The sequence below is a fragment of the Anabrus simplex genome, chromosome 8, assembly GCF_040414725.1.
Source record: "Anabrus simplex isolate iqAnaSimp1 chromosome 8, ASM4041472v1, whole genome shotgun sequence".
Lineage (NCBI taxonomy): Eukaryota > Metazoa > Arthropoda > Insecta > Orthoptera > Tettigoniidae > Anabrus > Anabrus simplex.
This window is the reverse complement of record NC_090272.1, coordinates 236,946,728-236,959,058: the sequence shown is the minus strand read 5'-3', so window position 1 is coordinate 236,959,058 and position 12,331 is coordinate 236,946,728. Positions and strand designations below refer to the sequence as shown.

General features: G+C 41.1%; 1 protein-coding gene across 1 annotated transcript in view; it reads right to left on the bottom strand.

Annotated features, from left to right (window-relative positions):
- The window catches only part of LOC136879088 (uncharacterized), a 77,172-nt gene that overhangs the window by 14,118 nt on the left and 50,723 nt on the right, over positions 1-12,331 (bottom strand). The window lies entirely within an intron of this gene.

Genomic DNA, 12,331 nt, shown 5'->3' with positions numbered 1-12,331 from the left:
AATGGAAGGGTCTAAGAAGACCACAGAACAAACTGATATGGTTGCTGACCAATAGTTAGCGACTTTTAGGGACTCAGGTGTTGCTTGCATGCATGGGGCCTTCCATAGTACATGTAGTTGGACACAGTTTGCGTTGGAGAAGATGACGCGATGTCTGTGGAGAACCACAATCACACAACGGCGAGCCTACGTGAAAACTGCAGTTCAGTACGTTAGATTTGTATCTTGTAACAACTAAGAGCAATCAATTGAGAGATTTTCACGTTCTCCAACCTTCTGAACGCCCAGGAGGGCGTTCTTCTGTTGGAGTCAGCCATTCTCCTGAGGGTTTGAACCTCCATCGCTTGGTGTACGGCCCCTACGAGAGCCCCCGCTGTTCTGAGGAAACTTTTCCTTGAATTAAAACGTGGACAAGCTGGGTGGTGATCTACATCATACACTATGCAGTGCATTTTTTAAGCATCATAAATATACATCATTTATAAAATATATAAAGATACGAAGTGAGATCTAAAAGTTCAGATATTATCAGGCCACTGCTTCCACCAGAATGCCAACATTTGCAAAATTACTGGGTATTACTGGAATTGAAGCGAGGAAAGAAATGATAGATCCGAACCAAATGCCGTTTGCAGCTCCAGAACAACATCGAACCAAAGGACTCTTCTGAGGCCTACTCCGAACATTGTGTTCTTACAGCAATACGTATGAAGCCAATTATCCCAAAAGAGAATTATTGTATTAAACAAAACATGGAACTAGGAAACCAGTTCGCCAAATTTGTAAGCTGGAGAACACAACAGAATTATTTATTTTGTCAACAGACGTGACGTAAAATCACTGTCAATCGGCAGACAATTAGTTACTCCCTTTGTATCACCGAAGCGGAATTTAATTGAATTTCCATAGAATAGATTCCGTTCCATTCATATCTTTGATAATTAAAGCATTAGGCATACATTTACAATGCCCTTTGCGTATCTCAATTAATATCTCGTCGAGTGGTGGCAATATTCCAAGCGAATTAATGTATAAACTAATATTCCTGTTTCCCACAACCCCTCCACCGAGAATTAATTAGTCTGATGAACAAGTGGCACAATGGTTAAATAATACAGTAAGAGGCAACAAAGACAAACTGAAATAAAGGGAAATGATTTTGTGTCTCGGAATTGGAATAACACAAGGCATTTCAGATTTCATGTTTCAATTTCCAAATAAGCACAGGATTACAAATTCTTAATTAATGTTTTTGTCAGCATTGCGATGGTACATAGTGGAGTCATTAAGTTCGTAGTGTTGCTGCGGTGCACTAAGGCGGACAGTTTGTACCTCAGAATGTTGCCTTTACTGTTCTTCGCTGGTATACAGGATAAGCAGAACTACGGTCTCTACTGTGAAGGGTAGCTGAGTGTCAGCGGCGGAACTTGAGCATGTCGTAGTCTGAGCAACGAGCAAATTTAAGGTTCTGCCAAAAACTAGACAAATCCGCTAGCGAAACGTTTGAGATGATCAAGTCGAAATCGTCCAAAAAAAGACGCGAAAAGGCGGGTCAAGAGACTGTGTGATCCTTGAACTGTCAGCGCCAGTCTACGAACATATTGACTCTAGTACGTTCATAGATGTATACTGTGTTGCCTACCTTGTAGCCACCTTGTAGCTGTTACATGAATGTACGCCGTATTGCCTACAGTGTAGGCGTTAGTCCATGAACATATTCACTGTAGTACATTCATAGGTGTATACTATGTTATCTGCACTATAGGCGCCAGTCCATGAGTGTTCGCCGTATTGCCTACAGTGTAGGCGTCAGTCCACGAACTTATTAACTGCTGTAGTATAGTACTATTACATTACGGGATAAATACCATGAGGTGATCATCAACCTTTTACTCATATCGTAATAGTTAAAGGAATGTGGTGGAGGTGGTGGTTGTGATCATTGTTTCCTACACAACTCTCCGCTCATTTCCCCAATCAGAAAAGAAAAAGGAAGAGATCAGACTCTTCGAATACTTGCTTTGACAGGTGTAAGTTACGTTATATGTCCTTACCATAGAAGTCGCATCCCGAAGTGTCTGTTGGTGTCTCTTTAATATCGTCAATATGTATATGTGTGTGATATTTCTGAAAAATGCAACCAAACTGAAAAAATATATGAATATAAGAAATATGTTTTGAATTAAATTAATTTACAAGGACAGTACTTAAAAATCATCGCAATCGTATATTTTTTTAATACACGCGGGATAATTGGAAACTGCTACGAGCGAAAGAGACAGTTATGTTCATGTTTCGTAGATCAGGAAAAAAACACTTGGCAGAGTACTGAAGGAAAATATGTTCACCGAACCGGAGAACTAAGGGCAGATTACTGAAGTAAATCAAAGTCATTTGTTTTGACAATTGGCCTGTTGTCAGAATTGATGGCAACAGAACGAGATCTTCAAGGTACTTACAGAAAATGGAGTAGGATGTAATCTTTCACCTTATTTGTTCATAGTAAGTTAAACATGGATCATTTACTGAAGGTTATTAAGTGGCAGGGAGGGATTCACTTCGGTAGAAATGTAGTAGCAGTTTGGCCAGTGCCAACGACTTGGGTTCCGTGTGATAGAGAGCTGAAAGCCTGCAGTCTAACGTCGTGGAACTTGAAAATTGGTGCAATGAGTATAGTACGAAAATTAGCCTTTCCAAGACTAATATGACGTCAGTAGGTAAGAAACCTAATTGTATATCAGATTGGGAATAAAAAGCTGGAATAGGTGGATAATTTCGAGTATTTATGATGTGTGTTCTCCCAGGATAGTAGTATAGTAAGCGAGATTGAATCAAGGTGCAGTAAAATCAATGGAGTCAGCTCGCAGTTGTGATCAGCAATATTCTGTAAGAAGGAAGTCAGCTCCCGGAGGAAAGTACCTTTACATCGGTCTATTTTTCTGACAAAATTCACTTTATAGGAGTGAAAGCTGAGTGGACTCAGGATATTTTATTCATAAATTAGAATTAATAGGCAATAAAGTAGCGAGAATCATCGCGCGGGACAAGCAGGTGGGAACAATGGCAGGAGTAGGGTACTCTGCATGAGGAGATAGAACCTAAGTTAAGAATAAACTTGACTGGTGAAGCTGTACGCATAAACCGGCGTCGGCGGCGGGGTCATGTGAGGCGAATGGAGTAAAGGTTATCTAGGAGAATAATGGACTCTCTCATGGAAGGTAAGAGAAGTAGTGTTAGACCGAGACGACGATGGTTAGACTGTTTCTAAGGATTTAAAAATAGGAAATATAGAATTAAATGAGGCCACAGCACTAGTTGCAAATAGAGGATTGTAGCGGCGATTAGTGAATTCACACAGGCTTGCAGATTGAACGCTAAAAGTCATAACAGTCTATAATAGATATGTATGTATCGAAAAGGAGACTAGGACTCTGGTTATCAAAACCGCTCGAGTAAGAGGTTGACGAAAACGAAGTTCGAGATGTCTCGTCATAAACGCAATGGCTCGATCTATGAGGGATTTCATTCCTTTCTGTTGTCTCGAAACCTGGAAAACGCAGTCTTCTTCCGGTAATGCCAAATTTAAACATTCTAGTTTGAACACGTGAGAAACAAGTTCATTTCTAAGTTCCGTGGGAAGATCACCTTTATTGTAACATCAAAGAAAGTTAAAGCCGTAGATGGAATATAGCCGAAAAATTCATATTCTATCCTAAAATCGAGGTATTGAAGTGTAGAAGCGAAACTAAGGGTAGATTATACTCTTACATAAGGTACCGTACGAGAAAGAAAACTTTTATTATGTAGCCATAAAGGAGTTGACCTCAGCCTTCACGTTTTACTAGTCCCTGTAAAACATGTGCTGCGTGGGAACTTCATGGAGCTCCACAATGTTAGGTTCAAGAAAGCCATTCAACAATTAAAAGATGTCGATACAAAAACCATCAGTTTCATATTTACACTAATCAGCTCTAATTCCAGTCACAACCACAAGATTAGCAGCCTTTATCATGTGCTTAAATGCTACATTTCTGGTCGAGCAATAATTTAGAAAAGAAATATTTGAGAAGTATTTTAAGAAATCCATAAAAATGTAACTTGATGAATCTCTTAGTGATCTCTTTTCTTTCTTTCTTTCTTTCTTTCTTTCTTTCTTTCTTTATTTCTTTTTTCCTTCTTTGTTTCTTTCTTTCTTTCCTTCCTTCCTTCTTTTTCCTTTCTTAATCCGTTTATCATCCAGGGTTGGTTTTCCCTTCGGACTCAGCGAGGGATCCCGCCTCTACCACCTCAAGAGCAGTGTCCAGGAGCGTGAGATTTTGGGTCAAGGATACAACTTGGAAGGAGGACCATTAACTCGCCCATGCAGCCTCATCTGCTATTGTGAACAGGGGCCTTATGGGCGGACGGAGAGATTGAAAGAGATAGACAAGGAAGAGCGAAGGAAGCGGCCGTGGCCTTAAGTTAGGTATCATCCCGGTATTTGCCTGGAGGAGAAGTGGGAAACCACAAAACCACTTCGAGGATGGCGGGGGTGGGAACAGAATCTCCTCTACTCAGTTGACTTTTCAAATTTCGTTGCAGAGGCGGGAATCGAACCCGGGACCCCGGAGGTGGCAGCTAATCACACTAGCCACTACATCTCAGATGTGGGTATTAGTGTTATCGTACAATAAAATGTATTATTCATAGGCTACTATAAAAGCTGAAATATTGCGTTTCCGAGAACGTTTAGATATAAGAAATATTTGTGGATACAAAGACGTTCATCCAGCGGAATGGCTGTGCTCTGCTTTCCGAAGACAAGTGGGTTTGAATCCCATATTCGGCTCTCCTGAGAATGTTTTTTCATGGTTTACCATTTTCACTCTCAGGCAAACAGTTCCCTTTCATAGGCGACAGCCGATTCTTACCCAATTTAGTTCACTGCTATTCATTTCTTCCTCATTAGGTCCTCAGCTGGTCCCCGGAAGGTCATTCGGCCGTAAAAATATTCATCTCTTGTCATACCCAACCCTAACAACATTCCTTGCAGAAAGACAATCCAAGAGACGAGGGAGTTCAATCTATATGCTTCTCGACAACTTCCACCGTTAAAAAAAGAAGAAGCCATTGCCTGTTAATTCAGGCACGTTCCGTTTTCACCCTGTACACTTGGTCAGATTCCGGGGAGCGTGGTTCGCTTCCCGGTTGATTATGAGCTGATATTTTCATCTCAGAAATCACGTGCAGTCAGGAAGAGCATCCGGCCTAAAACGAAATTCCAGTTCCTTTAGACAAAACGTAGTGTTACCATAACTTGAGAGAAATGTTCGTTAAGAGTAAAAAGACCTACTCCCATACTGATAAATACTTCTCACTCGTATGTTTTCTTCGCAACGGGCTGAGTGGCTCAGACGGTTGAGACGCTGGCCTTTTGACTGGGAGGTTCGATCCTGGCTCAGTCCGGTGCTATGTGAAGGTGTTCAAATTCGTCAGCCTCGTGTCGGTAGATTTGGTGGCACGTAAAATAACTCCTGCTAGACTAAATTTCGGCACCTCGGTGTCTCCGGAAACCGCAGAAGTAGTTGATGGGACGTGGGTTGGGCTTAGAAGAAGAGAGAACGAGTTAAGATTCCTTGGCTGCTCCCGTTTTAGTAGCTTTTTACGACATGCAGAGGTTAATCCACCCACAGAAGATAAACAGTTCCAATAAATCGAAAGAAAAACGTGTGTATACATAAAAGAGTGGTGAGATTCATGAACTGTGATAAAATGAAGGTCATCATAGAGCACGTAAATATAATTTCTTCTTCCTCTTCTACATTTGTGAATGAGCCCATTAGGACTACACAGAGTGCTCAGAGGCGAGCGTTAACTGCGGGCTTCCTTTCTCTCTTCAGACCAAGTACTTTCGGTCTTTCCTCTTGGTCAACTTGCCGTTTGTCAATTGTGAGACTCAAGGTTACCCTGCTGGTGTAACTGTTGCCTGTTTCAGATCAGTTTTGATTTCGCCAATCCATTTCATCGTGTCCGTTTTGCCTTTACTCCTGTTTTGATGGAATTCCTCTATTTGTTTTGTAAGTCTGTCTGGATGCATTCTTTTAATGTGTCCACAGAATCTTAACCTGCTTTTTTTGATCTCACTGTGAATATTTGTCTATTGTTTGATTTCGTGTGTGCCTCTGAGCCGGTATTGTCAGCCGCCGAGTTTGGGCCTGGAATATTTCTTATCATTTTGCGTTGCTTTTCATCTTCTTAATATTTTTAGTCAATAATGTTATTGGCTTTACATCCCACTAACTACTTTTACTGTTTTCTAAGATGCCAGAATTCAGTCCCTCAATAGTTCTTTTACGTGCCGGAAAATCTACCGACACGAGGCTGACGTATCCGAGCACCTTCAAATACCACCGGGCTGAGCCAGGATCGAACCTGCCAAGCTGGGGTCAGAAGGGCAGAGCTTCAACCCTCTGAGCCACTCAGCCCGGCTAGTTTTAGGCAGCCCTGTGTTGTATAGCTAGAGTGAGTGCCTGTATCTTATTACAATCCCCTCGGTTCGTTTCCCGGTCATTTCAAGGATTATAGTTCAGGACTGAGGAGTAGAACTGGGTTCACTTCATACGGGATTTTCTCAAGCTCTTATCTACATGAAGAAAGCGCACGGTGAGAAGATGGCGCTACTCACCGAACACGAACATATCCATGTTTTTAAAAAAAGTTTGGGTGCTTCAGGGACTAGGTCAGCTACCCGGAGTGTAACACCTCAAAGACTTAGAGTTAGTATTCCTGATGCACTAAAAATGCGTGGAATGTAAGAGACTCTCAATTACATTGTGTAACAACTTATTATGTACAATGTTCTCACACAGCTGATGTTAACGGTAAAACTCTGCACTTATTGTTCAATCCCCCGAATATTGCTTCGCCACTGTACTCGGCTAACTCAGAAAATAAATATAAACTGTTTACAAACATACGACTTTGAGATATGGAGGCCAACACACTACTCTTGATCACAGGCTCTAAAAGATCTTCTTCAAAAGAAGATAAAAATTTGTCATGTTTACAATGATATATTTTCCAATTTTACAAGTAAGCGAGACATTGTTTTGTTCAACTGTATCAATACGTATTATTTATTTAAAATAGTACATCGATTATTGCCATATCTCGTATTAGAGATTCCCCAAGCCTATCTGAAAAGTGTGCCATGATGGAATAGGATTTCCTAAAAGTTATGTCACATTAAGTCAGATACTTCATAATGTGAGCCAGGCTGTGTCGATGGTAGATCGGTGATCACTGGACATAGCCTTTCACGAGCCACGCTTAATAACCTACCGAGGAATGCAATATGTTAGTGAACCATTCCGAACATACTCAATACGATCAATCACAAATTTGAAATTTCTCTTGCATTGACTTCCCATGGTGTGAAATTTCCATATCCATCACTTTGTCTCAGAATTAATATTCTAACGTGTTGGCTTATATGGTGATGTAAGAATAGCATGCCTGCATCGTACCTGGAGGCCCCACGTTCGATTCCGGATGAGGTAGATTGGTACAAGTGTGCATATTCACACATGGTCCTGCAATATTACCTATCTTAATGCATTGCTGATCTTCTTCTTCAGAAAGACGTTTTTACCTGGATTTGAGGGTTTATCTAACAAGGTATTTTAAGGGCTCGACGCCACCACCACATCTCAAGGGCCTTGTGTTTGAGCAGTTCCAGTTTCGCACGGTTAATGCTTACAAAACTTCATTAAAAAAATTTCACGAAGTGTTTTCGTACGTCAGTCTCGAGAGTCTTAAAAGTCAGAAGAGAGTTCTTTTTGAGAAAGCTCCTTTCCCTTATGCAATCTGGGACCTGGGAGGCTAAATTATTACCCAATTCAGTAGTTCGTGCAACAATTAAAAGAAACCCGTTTACCATCCAGGTTTGGTTTTTCCCTCGGACTAAGGGAGGAATACGACCTCTACCGTCTCAAGGTCGGTGTCTTGGAGCGTGAGAAATGTGGTTGTGGGGATACAACTGGGGAGAAGGAAAAGTACTTCATCCAGATCGCCGCATGTGCTATGCTGGACAGGCGCCTTGTGGAGGATGGGAAGATAGGGAGCGATGGACAAGGAAGAGTGAAGGAAGTGCCCGCGGCCTGAAGTTAGGTTTCACCACGGTATTTGCCTTGAGAAGGACTGGGAAACGACGCAAAAACCATTCCGTGGATGGCTGAGGTGGGAATGTAACCCCTCACTACTCAGCTGGCCTCCCTATGGTGAGTGGGCCCCATTCCAGTCCTAATACCAGTAACCACTACGCCACACATGCGGGCCGTAATTTCTAACATTAAAACAATTAAAAGGTAGTGTACAATCTTTCTCTGCAATTGTGGTTACAGCGAACGTCTTGTAATAGTCTATTGGCGTTTGAAAATAAAAAATGTTCAGCCGTGTTCACCGGCTGCTATGAGAGTAAATTTCACAATTTCACAACAAGGGCATAAACGTGAAATAACTTGGAAATGAAGCCTCACGTCTTACGAGGTAAGTTTGGATATTTGTGAAATAAAAATTATTTCTATAAAATATTTCCTTAAGTCTGCAAAAATAGCAATTTACAGACCTTTTGTGATCTCAATAATGATGTTTTTTAAATTTTCAATTTGCCTTACGTCGCACTGACACATATAGGTCTTATGGTGATGATGGGATAGGAAAGGGCTAGGAGTAGGAAGGAAGCGGCCATGGGCTTAGTTAAGGTACAATTCCGTCATTTGCTTGGTGTGAAAATGGGAAACCATGGAAACCATCTTCACGGCTGTCGACAGTGAGGTTTCTAACCTACTATCTCCCGAATGCAAACTACTTCTATTGAATAGTCAATGAGATTAAAATGTAATTTAACGTTTGAAACGAGCTAAGTTTTCGAGATATTCCATAAAATCTGAATAAGAGCCGATGACCTAGATGTTAGTCCCCTTTAAACAACAAGCATCAACATAAAAATTTGAATACATACTTCATTGTGCGGTCTGCTGATCAGCAGATGATGTGTTATGTTCTGGACAGGGCGATCATTTGAGTCAATACCTGCTTCATCTACAGACACACACAGGACTCGGATAAAGTGTCTTACTATACAACAGTTTTGTTTAAAATATCCGTAGAATATTTTTTAGAATGAAATCTAAATGGTAATTTAGTATATTTATCAATCTTTGTACGTCCATCTTCAGTATGAAGATAGGTCTTCTTATCACATTTAAATTTTCAAAATGTTGAAGTAAAATATTATCCTTTTGCCTAGTCTGCTGATAGCAAGTCTTTTGATTTCACACCATGTGGGATACGTCCTTTTCTGCATTGTAAATTGCAGCATCATATTTATTACTGTAATTAACTCTCATGGAAGCAAAACGGAGAATTTTTATAGGCGATAGAATGCAGCGGGATAGATTACAGATCGTTGTCTAGGTACGAATCACTTATTCGTTCCGGAGTGTCCTTGAAGAGAAATTTACCGTATAAGCGATAATCAATTCAATAGCTGCACCGAACGTGTGTCCTTAATCAGTAAAATTTGAAGGGTAGTTTTCAGCCATGTTTGTGGGTGATTTGAGTTATATTGAAAAGCATTCTAGCATTGGGGAGTCATTTAGGATTCTCGAAATCCTCGGTGTTACTGAAATTTTATCTGAGAATTAATTTAGATAGATCAGAATAAAGACAGAGGGATCGGCGACATTGACCCAGATACAGCGTTGGAAAAATAAAATAATACGATAATGATATCAGTTTTCTTTTATACGTAGAGCAAACTTCCCTTCAAACATGGTTTACAAATATCCCCCTCCCTAGCATTCATTAGTGGTCTTCTTCCAGTGTAGCTATTAAACTGATAATGGTCGATGAATTTTGATGCATAGCCAGGTTAAAAGAGCTGTCACCTTCAATTACAAACTGAATTATTTTAGAACTAGAAATATTTATGGGAATCTAATTCAGCAATTTGGTTGTGGTGTTAGGTGGTGGGGGAGGTTTCGCGTCGACGTTTCTTTAAAGACTCTCACGTTTCCCAATGCATTCGTATCATAATGTTATAATTAATTGTTTCCTCTACGTCGAACTGCAAGTTTCGAAAATTGTTTTAATGTTCCAATAATTTTGTTATTAGCGTCACACTTAGTCAACAGAGACAGGTAAGTAAAGAACAGAAGCAATCAACATAGTTTTCAAGCAAGAATTGTAGTGTAAAGCATGCCTTGCTAAGATGAGTGCATGAGCATGAAAGATAAACATAGCAAATAAACGAGAACAATTAATTGAATATTGTAGACGTTCAATTAAAAACTTGTTCAGTATCAAAGCATAATTTTAAAGTGAACTACTATGTAAGAAATTAAATGTATGGCTGATTGTATGATACAACCATGAAAATATATTATCTTGAATAGTGGGAAAATAACTACTCTAATTGAATCTTCCTGTACTAAAGTTTAGGCCAGTTTCTTCAAAAGATAAGATACGATGAGGAACTGAGCTTCGTAAATCAATCATGTGCACGATTATTCTCCGAGCGTTTGGACATATTCTGTAGTTCTACGTTTCATTTTCAGTTCATTGAAAATTAATATGGTGAACAAAACTTTCCCTTTAAATGTAAATAAACCATAATTCTCAGTTATTTAAGTTAATTGTTGTGAATATAGATTTTTTACTAAAAGAATACATTAGATTTCTGTTAAGATTTTACTCAAATTGTTGAATAAGCTTTTGGTAGGAAAGTCATGAAAATGAGAAGAAAGTTCACATTCCGATAATGTAATTTGATAATATCAGTTTTATAATTGCGCCTAACTAGACGTAAACATGGCAGTTATTTTTAGACAGAGCCCTTAAAAGTGTTAATGATAAAAAACTCAGTCTTATAAGCCTCTATAGTCCTAATATTAAAAGAAGCGTCCTGCTCTATGGTTGAATGGTTAGCATGCTGACCTTTGGTCCAGAAGGTTGCGGGTTCGATTCCCGGCCGGGTCGAGGATTTTAACCTTCACTGACTAATTCCAAAGGCTCACGGACTGGGTGTGTGTGCATTCTTTATCATTATAATTCATCATAGGTAAGCGCCCGTCTTCATAGAAGCACAGGTCACCTATACGGCCTCAACTCGAAAAATCTGCACCGGGTCCCTTCGGAGGCCACACGCTATTGAAATGATTAAAAAAAGCGTTCTGACAGCTAGTGCAATTCGGAGGGGTACTGTAGTACAACTCCAGGTGCACAGCAGGTTCGTCTCCATGGCGACAGCTAGTGCGATAGGGAGGGGTAGTGTAGTACAACTCCAAGTGGACAGCAGGTTCGTCTCCATGACGACAGCTAGTGCGATAGGGAGGGGTACTGTAGTACAACTCCAAGTGGACAGCAGGTTCGTCTCCATGGCTACAGCTAGTGCAATAGGGAGGGGTACTGTAGTACAACTCCAAGTGGACAGCAGGTTCGTCTCCATGGCGACAGCTAGTGCGATAGGGAGGGGTACTGTAGTACAACTCCAAGTGGACAGCAGGTTCGTCTCCATGACTACAGCTAGTGCGATAGGGAGGGGTACTGTAGTACAACTCCAAGTGGACAGCAGGTTCGTCTCCATGGCGACAGCTAGTGCGATAGGGAGGGGTAGTGTAGTACAACTCCAAGTGGACAGCAGGTTCGTCTCCATGGCGACAGCTAGTGCGATAGGGAGGGGCACTGTAGTACAACTCCAAGTGGACAGCAGGTTCGTCTCCATGGCGACAGCTAGTGCGATAGTGAGGGGTACTGTAGTACAACTCCAAGTGGACAGCAGGTTCGTCTCCATGGCGACAGCTAGTGCGATAGGGAGGGGCACTGTAGTACAACTCCAAGTGGACAGCAGGTTCGTCTCCATAGTGGCAGCTAGTGCGATATGGTGGGGTAGTGTAGTACAACTCCAAGTGGACAGCAGGTTCGTCTCCATGGCGACAGCTAGTGCGATAGGGAGGGGTACTGTAGTACAACTCCAAGTGGACAGCAGGTTCGTCTCCATGGCGGCAGCTAGTGCGATAGGGAGGGGTACTGTAGTACAACTCCAAGTGGACAGCAGGTTCGTCTCCATGGCGACAGCAGTCGGCTCATCCACGTTTCCATAGCAAACTTACTCTACTCCCTTCTGTCCAGCCAGGCAGACAGAAAACGGACGTTGCCTGCGCTGGCCATCAGAATGATTCTACATATTTTAATGGAATATTCTGGTTATAGATCCCTCACTAGTGTTTTCTGAAATGGATTTTGCAGGAAGATAACCGAAGTGAATGGAACATTCAAGTTCATATAATTT